This window comes from Leucopleurus acutus (genome assembly GCF_964270905.1).
Source record: "Leucopleurus acutus genome assembly, chromosome: X".
Classification (NCBI taxonomy): domain Eukaryota; kingdom Metazoa; phylum Chordata; class Mammalia; order Artiodactyla; family Delphinidae; genus Leucopleurus; species Leucopleurus acutus.
In genome coordinates, this window is record NC_139148.1 from 112,770,138 (window position 1) to 112,787,566 (window position 17,429).

A 17,429-nucleotide genomic window follows, 5' to 3' on the forward strand; every position below is an offset into this window, starting at 1 on the left:
TAAGGTATGAACCTAAGAGTGAGTGCTTCCTTAAATTTTTTGTGCCCTAGATGTTTCACTCAGTTTACCTGAGTCCCAACCCTGCTTATATTGGGGCCACACTTGATGGGTTCTGAGTCCCCAGACACATGATGTGCATTTACATCTCTGTGCCTTTGCAATGTTTCCCTTGTTTTCACCATCCCTTCCTCTCTCATAATTAAAGGCAATTAAAAAATTTTTAGTTATGCTTATTTGAGTCACACCTAACTAGAATATAAGCCCCAAGAGAGCAGTGGTTGTGTCTGTGTTGCTCACTGTTGTATCTCCAGCAGTTAGGAAAAGGAAGGGTAAAATGAATCCAGTTCAAAAGCCACTTCATCCATGGAATCCTCCATGACACTTCTGTCCCTCTGCAAACTCAAATGCTCCTCTTCTGTGCTCACACAAGGCTCCAAGGATATAACTCAGTTTTAGCTTTATCACATTGTAAGATATTTTCACTGTCTCCTTCCGACTATATGATATATATGATACAGTATTATTAGCTATAGTCACTACGTTGTTAATCTTATAACTGGGAGTCTGTACCCTTTGAGCAATATCTCCTTGTTTCCCCCACTCCCAACCCCTGGTAACCACCACTCTATCCTCAATTTCTCTGAATTTTTCCTTTTTAGGTTCCACATATAAGGAACTCTCATTCATTAAGTATGAGAATGAAAAATGATACAGCCTCTTTTGAAGACATTTGGCAGTTTCTTACAAAACTAAACAAAATCTCACCATATGACCCAGCAATCATGCTCCTAGGTATTTACTCAACTTATTTGCAAAGCTATGTCCACACAAAACCCTGCAGGAGTGGTAATCCATATTCTGATCCCATATAATTCACCCTGCAAAAATCATGTAGATCTTGGCAGATGAGGATAAACTAACATAAACTTAACACAGAATAGCCCCTAGTAGTGCTTCTATACTAGATATGGTGTTCTTACTGTAATGGATCATTAATATATCCTCTGGTATTTGGTATGTGACTTTGATATAGCTAAAGGATTTGTTTGAATATTCATCAGAAAGAAGGATGAGAAGTTATTTACATTCACCTGGATAGACAGTGGCCTATATTAATGGTCTTCGTGCAGGTCTATTTTAACTCTCCTGCTCTTTGTCAGAATATTCCCAAAAGAATTTGATAGTCTGGAAATTCTGTAGGATCTCATGCTAGTCCACTATATTGATAATATCAATTTACTTGGCTCTGATAAAGAGGAAGTAGCAAATATTTTGGATTCATAAACTCCAGAGGGTGGTAGATAAATCTCATAAGGACCCAGGGACTTGTCATTTTGGTGAATTTTTAAAGGATCAAGTTATCTGGGCCATGCAGGCATGCCTCTTCCTTGAAAAGGACATGTTATTGTACCTTGCATCTCTTACTACTGAGAAGGTACCACAGTGCTTGGTAGGTCTGTTTGGATTTTGGAGACTACATATACTGTAATTGGGAATACTGGCCTGACCCATCTATGAGACTACTTTGACATGTTAAGTGGGACTAAAAGCAAGAAAAGGCATTGAGGAAGGTCTGGCTGTAGTACAAGTGGCACTGTCTCTTGGGATAAACCCTCTGGCAGATTCCATGGTGCTAGAGATATTTGTGGTAGATGAAGATGCCATGTAGTCTCTGGTGAACCTGAACAGTAAAGGTGAAGCACAAACCCCTAGGGTTCTGAAGTAAGTCCACACTGTCTACCACAGAGAAATATATACCATTTAGAAAGAAACTGCATATTTGCTATTTGGTTCTGGTAGAGAATGAATGAGTGTCTGTCCATGGGACATTAATCGACTATGCAACCAGAACTTCCCTCGTGAACCGGGTTCTGTCAGACCCATAAGATTGGGCCGTCACAGCAGCAATCCATGGTATGATAGAAGTAGTGTATTTGGAATTAGATCTGAGTATGTCCAGAGGGAATGAGTAAGTTACTTGAACCAGTGCCCCAGTCCCTGTTGTTGCAATAAGGCCTCTCTTTCAGCTCACATCTGTGGCCTCATAAGGCCTTCTCTATGACTGGTTGACAGAGGAGGAAAAAGCCTGAGTCTGGTTCCTGTGTTGATGTGAACAAATAATGAATGACAGCTGCACTACAGGCCCAGTCTGAGGCAACTCTGAAATACAGTAGTAAGGAAAAATGCTTCAAGTTGCAGAGCTGATCAATCATCCACTTTGGGTGGAGACATAAATAAGCATATATATGGACTTCTGGGCAGTGGTGAATAGTTTGACTGGTTGGTCAAGTTGTTGGGAGAAGCAAGATTGGAAGGTCAAGGCAAAAGGAGAGGCATGTGGATGGACCTAAAGGCGTGCACACAGTGTGAGGATCTTTATGTCTCACAGTAAGGCTCATGAGAGAACATCTACTGAAAAAGAAGCATTAAACAAGTCAACAGAATGACTTTCTCAGTAGATGTCAGCCAGCCTCTGTTTTTGGAATACCAGCACTTGCACAATGCACCTATGAATGGAGTAATCATGATATCAGAGATAGAAACTACATATTGGACCAACAACATGGGCTCTCTCTTACCAAGACTTATTAGCTACTACCACTTGGTATCTTGAGTATCTTTCTGATCTTTCAGTACCAGAGGCCAATGCTAAAACCTCAATATGGTACTTTCCCTTGAAGAGACAAACTAGACATTTAGTGGCAAGTTGATTACATCCTGCCCTGTAGATTTACTTTTATCCTGAGTAAGGACTTACCTTTCTTGCCTGCAGTGCATCAGACAACTCTACTGTTTGAGTTCTCAAAGAAAGTCTGATTTTCCAACATGAGGTCCTGCATATTACTACTTTGCATTAACGAATTCACTTCATGGCAAAGGAGGAATGACAATGGGTGTGTCACTATGCAATCCACTGGTTCTGTCATATGTCACATTACCCAGAAGCTGCCAACCTAAAAGAGTACTAGCATAGTCTCTTGAAGGCTCAGATAAGGCAACATCTTAGATATGATGCCTATGATTTGGAGATTCTGTCCTTTAATGAAGCAGTCTATGTCTTGAACGAATCGTCATTATGTGGTGCTCCATCTCCAACAGGTAGACTACATAGATATGGGGGAAATGGGTGGAAGAAGGAGTGGCCCCACTCACCATCATTTCCAATGACCCACTTGAAAACTTTAAGTTCTGTGGTTCTAGGTGGCCTGGTTTCTAGAAGGTGGATACGTCTACCAGGGGACACTGTAAGATTCCTAATAAACTTAAAGCTTTGGCTGCCACCTGGTGATCTGGGGTTTCTCATGTCAATAGAACAGCAGGTAAAGGAAGGGATTAACATACTGGAAAAGCTAACTTGACCATCATGAGTAGGTAGAGTTGTTATCCCTATATCCATTTGTTAACTGTGAATGGACAATGGACCTGGAAAGAAGGGGCTGGAGACCAGGGAGGCCAGTCATGTTTCTTCCATGTCCAGCCTCCCAGAGATCTTGAGCTCCTCAGGACTGATTCTACCTCCACAGCAATGAGTTTAGAATATGGCAGGAAAGGAGGTCATCCTCAAGGTGACCTCCAGAAGCTATCTCCAGAAAGCACCACCGTGAAACATTCCCAACCATTACAAGGCCTGCAGAGTGGCTCCACTATCAGGGAAGGAAATGTTTTCATTAACTATGGGCCAAGAGGGAATATGGCAATTAGGCTCTGAATGTCACGAAATAGTGCTATAGGTGGAAGCAGAGGGCTTGCCCCAAAGCCAAACTGAAGAAATTGTTCAGTGCTGACTGAAACGGCCACTTCTGTGGCTTGTGAGAATTTGACTTCATCAGCCAGCAGAGGAATCAGCTTGATCCATCAGAGATTTTTCAAGGCTCTATTGGGAAACTGGATTCTTTTTTTTTTTTAACATCTTTATTGGAGTATAATTGCTTTACAATGGTGTGTTAGTTTTTCTTTATATAACAAAGTGAATCAGCTATACGTATACATATATCCCCATATCTCCTCTCTCTTGCATGTCCCTCCCACCCTCCCTAACCCACCTGGACTTGAGGACACGGGGAGGGGGAAGGGTAAGCTGGGACGAAGTAAGAGAGTGGCATGGACTTATATACACTACCAAATGTAAAATAGATAGCTAGTGGGAGGCAGCCACATAGCACAGGGAGATCAGCTCAGTGCTTTGGGAAACTGGATTCTTATTTTGGAATTCTCCTTTTTCTGTATCCTATTACTTGACACCAAGTATTCCTCACATTGTTCCATATTTGTTCAACGTTCCTTATATGCTGAGTGCCTACAGTGTGCCAGGCCCTGTGTGGTTCAAGTAGTGGTGAGATTGGGGGAGTGAAATTGGGGGGCCAGGATAAGATACAAGGTTGTGTTAGCCATGGCACCTTTCCTTGAGGAGCTTGAGATCCAGCAAGGCAGACAGAACTTTGATCAAAAACAGTGTAAAATTGCTGGAGTAGAAGTCTAAGCACAGCACCGTGGGACTCCAAAGGAATAAGAAGCTGTTTAGCTGCCTGGAGATCAGGGAAGTCTTCACAAAGGAGAGGATACTTGAGCAGAGGCTTGATTAATAAATAGAAGCCTAAGGTTGAGAAGAGGAGAAAGGTCATTCTTGGCAGAGAGAACTGAGTGTGCCAAGATACCAAAAGAAGAAATACGGCTGTATTTTGTGGGTAAGCGAGCCTTTGTGGGAATCTGATCCATTACAAAGTTGTGCAGGCTTGTTCTCTGCCTAAGAGTGCCTGGCCCAAGAGGTCACATAGGTGCCGATCCCCAGCTTACATTCTGCTTGTCAACTCAGACATTCTAGAAAGAAGCGGCTTCTTCCTAGAGAAAGGGGTTTTATTCTATAAGTTTTTATTATCAGTGGACCCAGTCTCTCCATTATTTTCCTTCTGTCTTAAAGCTTCATCTCAGAGTACGATAGTGAATGACCGCCCCCCCCCCAAGATATTCTCAGACTCAAACCAGATGTCAGTGGCAGGATTTTCTTGTGAATCCTTGCCAAGAAAGACCTAGGGTTGATTGCCCTTGCTTTTTTCTTGAAACCCTGACAACATTCTGGGGAAGGACAATCTGGAGATGTTCTCTTTGGGAAGCCCCCTGTGGCTTTGGAGAGTAGGGTGCCCAGGAAGTGCAGAGTGACTCAAGGGAGCCAAGGAAAGGGCAGGGAGAGAGGCAGTTGGTAGCCAACACACATAAAAAATAGTGCTACCCATGGTCCATAAATAGATTTCATACTCAGTTAAACTCAACCAGTTACACCTGCTTCCTCCTACCCCCAAGTACACACACACACACACACACACACACACACCCTTTAAGGGAAAAAAAGGAAAAGGAGGCAAAACTAGAAGCTGATGACCTGTCTCACAGTATCTAGAGCAGCGGCGTCCGGGGCCGGGGGCCAAGGCCGCGGAGCTTGCGGAGGCAAGGCCGAGGACAAGGAGTGTCTCCCCGTCACCAAGCTGGGCCTCCTGGTCAAGGACATGAAGATCAAGTCCCTGGAGGAGATCTGTCTCTCTTCTCTGCCCATCAAGGAATCTGAGATCATTGACTTTTTCTTGGGGGCATCCCTCAAAGATGAAGTTTTGAAGACCACGCCTGTGCAAAAGCAGACCCGTGCTGGCCAGCGGACCAGGTTCAAGGCATTTGTTGCCATCAGGGATTACAACGGACATGTTGGTTGAAGTGCTCTAAGGAGGTAGCCACTGCCATCCGTGGGGCCATCATTCTGGCCAAGCTCTCTCTCCATTGCCCCCGTGCGACGAGGCTACTGGGGGAACAAGATCTGCAAGCCCCATACCGTCCCTTGCAAGGTGACTGGCCTCTGTGGCTCTGTGCTGGTGCGCCTCTTCCCTGCCCCCAGGGGCCCTGGCATCGTGCCCAAGAAGCTACTGATGATGGCTGGCATTGACTGCTGCTACACCTCTGCGGGGGGCTGCACTGCCACGCTGGGTAACTTCACCAAGGCTAATTTGGATGCCATTTCCAAGACCTACAGTTATATCACTCCTGATCTCTGGCAAGAGACTGTGTTCACCAAGTCTCTGTATCAGGAATTCACTGACCATCCTGTAAAGACCCACACCAGAGTTTCCGTGCAGAGGACTCAGGCTCCAGCTGTAGCCACCACATAGTTCTCTATAAGAAAAATAAAGTGAATGAAGCTGGTTTAAAAAAACAAAACAAAACAAAAAAACTTTCCTTCTTTCCCTCACCCACTCTACCACTTTCCTTGGACTGTTACCAAGTTTACTCTGGGGCTGGCTGCCAGCCTCTCATGCCTACTGGAGCCACTGTCCCCCTCTGCCCCAGAGGTCACAACTTGTTATTGGTCTCTCACCACCAGTGCCCTCGACTTGGAGGCCAGATGACTTTGTGTCTCCTTACTTCTTTGTAAAGAGTCCCCAGTACTCTATATCCCAACTTCTGTGACTGTGATCAGTTCAGTTATCAACATGAAATCTGTTTCCTCATCTCTAAAACAGTAATAATGTAATAATAATAATATCTATCTCAGACGGTTGTTTGTGAGAATTAATTGAGATTTTTCTGGGTAAAACACCCAACACAGTGCCTAGCACATAGTAAAAGCTCACTAAATCTTATTGACTAGCATCTATTTCACACAGATGCACTTCAGTCACACAGGAAGTGGACTGAGTAGGGACTTGAACTAAATTTTTATGACTTGGTCCAATGTATAAGTTCATGGGTATTTCCACTTATCCTAGAAGGGAACTTTGAGTTTCTTTTCAACTTACTTTCTGAGTATCTACTGTGTGTAAGGTGCTTGGGCTTGGCACTGGAGATACTGAGATGAATAAGACATTATTCCTGTCATTGAGTTCATTGTCTCATAGGGGGAGAATGGTGGCTAAGTGAACAATTACAGTACAAGGAGATAATGTTGTTATCAGTTGATGCAAAACTTTGTGGAAGCACAATTGAGAGACAATTGGTGTAAAGTGAGGATAAAGGGAAAAATTCCAGCATGAGATGTCACCTCAGGTGAGTCTTGTCAGATGAGTGAGAGTGGTCTTATGAAGGGGAGAGGTATGAGTGTGTAGCTGGTGGGAGTTGTGAACAGGACCCAAGTCCAGGCTAAGGGACTGGAGCAGGTAGGATCTTAGTGGGGGAGGGTATTTAAGGACTGAAGCATGAGGAATGAGGCAGGACATGAAGTTAGAGAGTTAAGTAGAGGCCAGGTCATGAGAATTCTTAGACACCAGGTTATGGAACTTTTTCCTGAGAGTAATGGGGAGAAATAATTGGTTGCAAATAGGAGAATGACATAAATATTATATTTAGATATGACATTTAAAAAGACTCAGGTGGGTAAACCAGATAAGAGATTATTGTAGTAGTACAGGTTAGAGATGATGTTGGCTTACACTAAGGTAGTAGTAGTAGAAACAGAAAGTATATATCTGATAGGAGATATTTTTAGAAGATAGAATGGACAGGACAGGACTTACTGATGGACTGGATATAAGGGGTGAGGAAAAGAGAGAAATCCAGGGTTATAATAAGGATTTTGGCTTAAGCAATTGGGTAAATGTGGTGGCATTCAGTAAGATTGGGAACATAGAAATTTTCCCCTATCCTCTCCTTTTGCACCTGAGGAAACAGAGTCCTTCAGAGAGGAAGTCGTGTGAGGTTGCACAAAAAGTTAGGGACAAATGGCAGAACCTGGACTCATTTTTTATTTAGTTTTTGCTCAGTACTTTTTCTACTGCACCAAAAAGTTCCTGTGCTCAGCAGTCTTTGTACATTGGTAAGAGATAAATGAATCAAATTAGCATCAAAAGCCCAACATCAAAGCAGGGAGGGTAAATGGTTGGGTCATAAATCTACAGTTTTGTTAACATGACACATTAAAGAGGATTTATTCACTAGGCATTGATTTTTTTCTTTTAGCATTGGACTTGAAATGAATGATTTCATATAAAGAAAACACACTACCCTTGGTATTTAATGAGATAAGAATCACAGCCTAGTCGAGAAGAGAAGTGGTTCCTGACCATGAAGAAAGAAAGGCCTGGGTGATGAGGGAGAGATAGTTTTTATTCTCTAAGGAGTTTCAGTCCTCAGGAACCTCTGAGTCTGGTAAAGGAAATATTCATTCATCCAATATATATCTATTGGGGACTTATATTCTAGGAACTATTCTAGGCACAGTGGAATATGGATCCCCAATAAAAATATATTGGATGAATGAATGTTTAGTTGGGGAAATAGACAACAAAGAATACATTTAATATGTAAATAAAATATATAGTATGTTTTACTATATATTAATAAGTGCTAAGGAAAAATATAAAACAGGTGTTATGAACAAAACTGTGTCCCCTCCAAATTCATATATTGAAGTCCCAACCGTCAGTGTCTCAGAATGTGACTGTATTTGTAGATAAGAACTTCAAAGAGTTTTAAATTAAACTGGGGTCTTTAGGGTGGGCCCTAATCCATTGTGACTGATGTCCTTATAAGAAGAGGAAATTTGGACACAGACATGTACAAAGGGAAGACCTTGTAAAAAACACAGGGAGAAGACAGCCATATATAAGCCAAAGAGAGAGGCTTCAGAAGAAATAAACCCTGCTCACTCCCAGACTTGTAGGCTCCACAAGTGTGAGAAAATAAGTTTCTGTTCTTTAACCCACCCAGTCTGTGGTACTTTGTTATGGTACCTCTAGAAGACTGCAGGGATATATACATACAGCAGGGGAAGGGGATAGGGAGTGCTGGAGTGGGACTAGGTTTTCAATTTCACCTAGAGAAGTAGGTGACTTTTTTTTTTTTTTTTTTTTTACTATTTATTTGGTTGTGCCAGGTCTTAGTTGCAGCAGGCAGGCTCCATAGATGCAGCTCACCAGCTCCTTAGTTGCAGCAAGCATGTGGGATCTAGTTCCCTGAACAGGGATCAAACCCAGGCCCCCTGCATTGGGAGTGCGGAGTCTTATCCACTGCGCCACCAGGGAAGTCCCAGTAGGTGACATTTGAACAAAAAATCTAGAGGAAGTGAAGGAGCATCACAGAGATATCTGGGGAAGAATGTTCCAGGCAGAGGAGACAGCTAGTGTAAAGACCTTGAAGTGGGGGTGTGCCTGGTGAGTTTGAGGAACAACAAGAGAAGCCAGGATGGCTAAAGTAGAGTGAGTAAAGTCAGAGAGTTAGTAGGTGGTGGATCAGATCATGTAGGGCCTTTTAGGTTATTGTATGGAATTTTATTCTGAGTGAAAATCAGATCTTGCCACTGTGGAAGACAGTTTGTTGGTTTCTTAAGAAGTTAAAGATAGAATTACCATATGACCCAGAACTTTTATGTACATACCCAAAAGAATTGAAAACAGAGATGCAAATAGATACTTGTATATGAATATTCATAGCAGCCTTATTCATAATAGCCATAAAAGGAAACAACCCAATGTCCAACAACAGATGACTGGATAAACAAAATATGGTATAGCCATACAATGGAATATTGCTCAGCCATAGAGAGGAATGAGGTATGGGTACATGCTACAACATGGATGAACCTTGAAAACATCATGATAGGTGAAAGAAGCCATACACAAAAGGCCACATATTGTATGGTTCCATTTATATGAAATGTTTAAAATAGGCAAATCCATAGCCACAGAAGACAGATAAGTGGTTGCCAGAGGGCAGAATGGGGATTGACTATTTAATGGATATGGGGTTTCCTGTAGGGGTGATAAAATTCTACAACTAGGTAGTGGTAATGATTGCACGACACTGAATGCACTAAGAATCACTAATGGTAAGTTGGATGTTATGTGTATTTCACCACAATAAAAAATACTTAGATCCAAAGTATTTTGAATAAAGTGGCATGATCTGACTTATATTTTTAAAAGATCATTCTGGCTTCTCTGTTGAGAAGGAAAGTATAGGTGGGTGGCAAGAATAGAAGCAAGGAGATCAATTAGAGGCTCTTTAGTAATCAAATCAGGAGATTAGACAGGTGGATAAGAGTCTGGAGCTTAGGGGAGAGGTCTTGGGAAGGAGATACTGATTTGGAAGTCTTCAGCATATAGATGATATTTAAAGCCATGAGACTGGTTGGGATCACCAAGAGATGGTTCTCCCATTTCATATAGACTTTAGTCCCTTACATGGTGGAACTTTAATTCCAATAGAGGAGACACAGTTTCTTTACAGTAAGAGGACTTCAACTTTTAACAGGAGATGATCTTCACCCTGGGGAAGCTTGTCTGTTGGGAGAAACTGTTGTTACCTTGATGTATCCCCAGTGTGATGGAGAAGTAATGGTCTCCTTACTCTAAAGATCTCCCAATATGACTAGGGAGACATTGTCCACTCACTCTAAGTAGCCCCCAGCCTTAGAAAAAAGCATTGTTCCACACCAGGGAGTTTCCCCCAGTCTAATGGGGAAGGCATGGACCCCACTCTGGACTCCCTGGTCCTTATGCCTGTAGCTCAGAGGAAGGGGCAGAGCAGCAGCAACAACTCACAGAACTAAAGTTAACAATGAAGAGATCCATGCATGTCACAGCCCAAAGCTGTATACCAGTTAATGTCCATGTCTGGGAAGAGCAATTAGAGCTCATTAATTGAGTTGCTGGTAACACTGCCATTCTCAAGGCTAATTATCTTTAATTGGAGTTGTCTACTTTGATAATAAGCATTCAGCCTCCTTCCATTCAGTTTAACAATGTTCCAGGCACTATCCTAGACACTTCAGGGAATACACTTTAAGGAGCTCAGTGTTTTGTCACGGGACCATCCTGGTACATAGATAACTCCAACCTAAGGCAGAAACTGATGAGTATGGTAGAGAGTCATATACTAGGGTTAGATCAGTACGAAGATACTTAAGGGGAAGATCAATTCTGCCTGAGGAGGGGAGCATTTGATGGAGCTTTACAGAGGAAGCAACATTTGAACTGGAACTTAGGAGGATGAGTAAAATTTCCACAGGCATTCCAGGCAGATACAACAGCATAAGCAAGTGATTGGGGGTTGAAGAATACAGAGTATATATAGTTACTAATAAAAATATTAATTTATTTATCTCATTTATTCATTAATTTAGCAAATATTCACTGAGTACTTGTTATGTTCTAGGAACCCTCCTCAGTGCTTTGGATACTGCAGTGAGCAAAAGAAATCCCCTGTCCTCATGGAGCTTTCATTCTAGACGGCTGGGATAGATCATAAACAAATAAGCAAATAAGTATGTAATTTGTTAGGTAATAATAAGTGTTTCGAAGAAAAAAGCAGAATAAAGGGGTAGAGAGTGATGGGGGAGAAGTTGTGCTATTTTATACAGGGTGGTCAGGGAAGTCATGTCTGCTAAGATGTCATCTGAGTAGAGACCTAGATGACATGAAGAATGAATTGAATATATATCTCGTGTAAGAACATTTCCAATGCAGAAAATAGCAAGACTCTGCGGCAAGAGTATGCTTGCTATATCCTGGGATCAGCAAGGCCTGAGCAACAGAAAGAACAAAGTTATCATTTACCTAGAAGAGGAAGCCTAGGATAAGGAATAGGCTTGGGATTTATGGAGGATCTGGAGTTTGGTTTAGGGCATTTTAAGTTTAAGATGTTTATTAGCTAGCCAAGTGTAGGTGTCCAACAGGAAGTTGGATATATTAATCTGTAGTTTAGGAGATACGTGCTTCTGAAGCTAAAAGTTGGGAAATTGATGGCACATACATGATATTAAACATGATGTGACTGGATGATATCACAAGGGAGGAACTGTAGATGGAGACATGGTCTATGGACTGAGCTCTGAGTTGCTCCAGTGTTAAGCATTTGGATTGATGAGGAAGAACCAATAAAAGAGACTTGAAAGAAATGGTGAGTGGTGGTTTTTGTAAAAGTGAAGGCAAGAAGTAATGAAGCTTTGAATTACAGTTCTGGCAGCGGGGATGTACAAATAGGTCAGAGTTTAGCAAAGCATCATAGGAGTAAAATCATCAGTATTGGGCATGGGTGTGAGGGTGGACACACAGAGAGAAGGGCACAGAAAGCTTCCTGGGCATGATTCTGGCTCAGACAACTTGGTAGATTGTGGTGTCCTTAACTAATACAGGGGCTATTGTCAGGGAAGGGGAGAACTGGTTTGAGCAGAGGGAAGTAGAAGGAAGAGTCAGGGAAATGTTAAGTTCAATTTGAGACATTTGAGTTTGAAATTCTTGTAAGGCATTCAAGAGGAAATGTCAGATTGGTGGTTGGAAATGCCAAGACCTAGAACCATATAAACGCTGACATTGTTTCTTCAATCACTAATCACTATGTGTCTATCACTCAGTCTCATAATGTGGTGTCCACTGATGGGTGAGGGTTGGAGGGAAAAGATACTTAGTAAGGAGGAGATTCAAATTTCTGAATCTACTCTGTCAGTTAGTAACTCTGGGACCTTGGGCTAGTTATATCATCTCTCTAAGCCTAGGTTTCCTCATTCGTAAATGGGAGACAGTGTTAATACTTCATTGGCTTTCTTTTTGAGGATTAAATGAATAATTGCATAGAAAAAATCTTGAGAGAAGTAAGTGCTTACAGAATTTTGATTGAGTGAGGCTACGAATGGATTAGTTTGAGCACTTCCCAGGAGCACAAAGGAACTCCAGATGGGGAGCTACAAACCAGGCAGGGCATGCCTGGGGCGCGAATGAGGAGTAGGAATAAAAAGGACCTTTCTGGAACTTCCTGGAAGCTCCTTAGAGATCCTAGAAATTTAGGTGGTGACCTTCATGCTTAGTCTGTCTTGCACATAGAGAGCATGAAACCAGCTGGGACCCCTCTCTTGTGGTATAGGGAATAAATCCTCTGTGCCAATTTCCCCAGAAAGGGAGCTGTCTCTGGGGACTAGATGGAGATTAGATGGGGAATAAGGGACCAGGAACTCAGGGTTTGTGGGCAGAGCAACACTGAAGTGGGTTAGTGGTGACTGGGCAGGGGCAGATAGAGATAAAGAGGGAAAAGGTAAAAAGTTTTATAAAAGCACAGCAATACTATATGAAATCAAGAGAAAGAGAAAGACAAACAGACAGCCAGACTGACTGACAGAGACTGGAAATGGAATGAGAAGGTAATTTCCACTACAGTAGTGCCTGTCAAAACCTAGCAGAGGGCCTGACCCTCAGTAGGTAGGTAGGTAGCGAGTATTTGTTGAATGAATGAATGCATGAATGGGGCAGGGAGCAAGTTGGGAGGAGAGACAGAGACAGAGAATCCTATGAGTGGTAGATGAGTGATTTTGTAACTGAAATCAATTCAACATTTATTGATCTCCTATTGCCTGCCAAGTACTGAGAAAATTAGAGCCTGGAGGCATTGCGCTGAGTCACGGAATAGCTCTGAGCTCTAGTAGGCTGGCAGCTGTGTTAGAGAGCAGCATTGGAAAGCGGGCACTGTTAACAATTGTTGACATTCTGGATATTCCCCAGAATATCCTTACTCTGCCTCCTTCTGGTGTGCTTAGTGTCCCTGCCCTTCTATAGGTCAACCTTTAGGAAACCCAACAAGCATGTTTTAATATGTTATTACCATACAAAACTGGGAAGAAACCTCAATTGGAATGTCAGGCACTAGAACCCTGGAACAAAGGTATCATCATTCCTATTTTAGAGATGAAAAAACTGAGGCTCATAAGTTGAATGGCTTGCTCAAGATCACACGGTAGCAAAGCCAGGGTTCAAACAGAGTTCTCTTTGCTGTTCAGTGCTCTGTCCTCTCTCTCCTGGCTGCCTTCATAAATTCTGCATACACGTAACCCCCATACCACCTTCCAAAGACTGGATAAATGAAAATGCAGACATCTGAAGGCAGAGGCATATGTTGAACAGAGGCATATGTTGAACAGAGGCATATGCTGCACGGAAGAGTCTTGACTTTACATCAGGGACTCACATAAGAAGACTCTCAGTGCAATTCAATTATTATCTCATTATTAACTCATTCACTGACTCCCTCATGTATTCAACTATGGTTCAGACATAGCTTGATCTCATACTATGTGCCCAAAAGAGTTGTGAGTGTAAATAGAAGCAAGTCGGAAATGATGAGTACCTGGAGAACATTTCACTCCACTGGGTGATGGGGAAACCAAGGATAACAATGATAATAGCTAACATTTAATGAGTACTTACATTGTTCCAACTACTTCCCATGGTTTAACTTCTTTTATCCCCAAAATAACCCTATGAGGTGTAGGTACCACTATTTCCCTCGTTTCATGACTAATAAATGGAGGCCCAGAGAGATCACACAACTTGCTTAAGGTCACACAGCTGTGTGGCAGAACTGGGATTTGAATCCAGAAAATCTGACTCCAGAGTCCCCAATGACAGTTCCTGGCTGGAATAAGTGCTAAATTCTCCATCCTCTTCTTTCACTCATTCTCACATTCCTTCCCCTCCTGTCAAAGAGAATCCCACTCCCCTTCCTGTATCATTCTTTTTACCATCCCCATGATTTTGCTTCTTCTGTTACCTTTGCCAGGGATGCTCTCCCCATTGCTTTATCTTGCCCCATAAAAACTCTCCTTTACTGAAAATGGCAGTTCAGAGGTTGCCAACTCCACCATGAAGCTTAACGTGAACCCCCCTAAGAAATGTGAAGTGAGCTCTTCCTCATTCTCTTCAGGATGCCATGATTTTGATTTAGATGTTTTGTAGCACTTACTATGTCCTGCTTATATTTTTGTTCTTACATCGTTGTTACTGTAATTTATCTTTACTCCTCATTGCAGTTTCATGAAGAGCTAGGACCAAGTCTGGAACCCTCGAAATGTTTGGCGTGGTGCTTAGGGGTTGTAGGTGTCTGTTTGCATGGAAGTAAGTTATCCGATGCTTGGTTCCCCAGACATACGTGAGCCTCATGCAGTCAGTGTCAGTTCGTGAATATAAGTTACTTCTACCTACCTACCTTATAAAGGCATTCTTCACATCCTTGCTTCAGGCTACAGATAATGGTGTGGAACATGGTTGTGATGATGCAATAAAAGATAGCGATGAACTTGGTTTCACCTTGGAATGCCGGTGAATGACATTTAGGTACATAGAGGTGACTGCACCATAGAAGATGGCCACCAGAGCCAAATGGGAACTATAGCTGGGAATGACTTTGGGATGGAAAGGTGCATAGTGGAGGGCAAGTCAGGAGGGTCCATAGGAGATGAGGATGAACCTAAAGGGCCAAATCAGGCTCATGTACTGCCACCCAGCAGCAGCAGTTCACTGAGGCTAGTAGTGTAAGAGAATTTCAGATTTAGCACAGCCTGGATCTTACAGGTGAAGGAGGCACAGTAGAGTGGTGACATAGTGGACATGAGGATTCCACTGAAAGTGTTTACTCTTATCCAGTAGCTGGCCACCAGACCCATGGAGACCCTCTCTAAAGAAGTGGGTAACACAGAACGTTACAGATAGCCCAGATTTAGGCCATGGCAGCCAAGTGGAAGCAGGGAGGAGGTAGTTTGTTATCTGGAGAAAGTAGTGGGCCAGGAAGAGAGTCAGGGTAGAAGGCAGGCCATTGGCCGGTATGTGTGGGCTGCTGCTATTGCAGAGGCAGATGTCCAGGAAAGAGAGATTGCTGAGGAAAAGATACATAATACGGCATGGCGCAGTTGGTTAAGCCAGATGAGGAGGATGAGGAGGACATTGCCAACCAGAGAGATAAGATAGACTGACAGGGGCTTCCCTGGTGGCGCAGTGATTGAGAGTCCGCCTGCCGATGCAGGGGACGTGGGTTCGTGCCCCGGTCCGGAAGGATCCCGTGTGCCGTGGAGCGGCTGGGCCCGTGAGCCATGGCCGCTGAGCCTGCGCGTCCGTCCGGAGCCTGTGCTCCGCAGTGGGAGAGGCCACAGCAGTGAGAGGCCTGCGTATCGCAAAAAAAAAAAAAAAGATAGACTGACAGTATGATGCTGAAGAAGAGTACTTGTACTTGTGGATAATTGGGTAGCGTCAGGAACAGTCATCACTGAATTTTCTGTCCATTGTCTTCCCCAATGTTGGCTTTGGGGGGAAATGATTATAGAATCATTTGGGTGCTGTCTGGACTGATGATCCCTTAGACCCTGACCATTTTACCGAGTCCATGAAAATGGTCACAGATTGAGTACCCTGAACACAAACTAAGTCCCTAACTGAGAGAGTTGTATCCAGTTAGGATTTGAAATACTTTTGCTCACATATTGCCAAGGTTTCTTCTCTAACCTTGTCCTCCCCTTGCAGATTTGGATACTACCGAAGGAATTCTGAGGGGGTGTGTTTCCTTCTACAACTTCTTTCTCCCAGGCCATCAAAGTGTGCAAGAAGGGAGCAGTTCCTTGGTGAAATGAATGCATGAATGAATTAATGCGGAGACCTCTGAATTTTTTTAGGCCTTGTCTGGGGTCAGATGAATTTTGAGTACAGTCCATTATTATGAAAATTTTATTCCCCTTCCAAAGCCCACCTATCCTCATGTTGCTATTTTTTGTTTGACTGGTAAGTTCTACCTTCTTTTAGGAAACTTAAGATTTCTAAGGAAGCCACTGTGGAGGTGGGGAAAATGAAAAGAGGAAGATGAAAATATCAACAAACCAAACTGGCCAGCTCAATCAATTTGATTCAGATAGTTGCATCAAGTAATTGACAGTTACATTTGATTATTTAGGGTTGTATGGCCATGGAGACAGAACATTTTATTTTCAGCTATTCATTGTTGTGTAACACATAGTCAAGGACTCAAAAGGGAATGTTTCAAATTAAGTCATACTTAAGGCTAAGTTTGTAGTCACCCAAGTAACTACTTGATTCAATGATAAAAATGTCATTGAACCAGTTGTAGTGGTGGAGTATGGGCAGAACTGAAGACCTTGGCTTTCCACCTGTTCTTTTTTTTTTTTGGTATTTTTTTTTAACATCTTTATTGGAGTATAATTGCTTTACAATGGTATGTTAGTTTCAGCTTCACAACAAAATGAATCAGTTATATATATACATATATTCCCATATCTCTTCCCGCTTGCGTCTCCCTCCCTCCCACCCTCCCTATCCCACCCCTCCAGTGGTGTGGCTGGAACAATTACAATTGACTTGTGTCCTGCTTGAAGCCAGCAGGATAGGTGAAAAACTAGATTTATAAAACAAATGCATACCAAGTCTTTCTATTTTTTTCATTTTGAATCATTGTTCTCCTTTTATTTCGTTTTTTAAATTTATTTTCATTTATTGAAGTACAGTTGACTTACAATATTATATTTGTTTCAGGTTTACAGCATAGTGATTTGATATTTGTATAGATTACACACCATACAAAGTTATTATAAAATATTGATTATATTTCCTGTGCCGCACATTACATTCCTGTGACTTATTTATTTTATAACTGGTAGTTTCTACCTCTTAATCCCCTTCATCTGTTTC

At 42.4% G+C, this 17,429-nt stretch overlaps 1 pseudogene across 1 annotated transcript; it reads left to right on the top strand.

Moving 5' to 3' along the window:
* Nucleotides 1-5,372: 5,372 nt before the first annotated feature.
* On the top strand, nt 5,373-6,433 carry LOC309978630 (small ribosomal subunit protein uS5-like; annotated as a pseudogene). Its single transcript has one exon. The product of its transcript is annotated as a small ribosomal subunit protein uS5-like (transcript).
* The last annotated feature ends 10,996 nt before the right edge of the window (nt 6,434-17,429 follow it).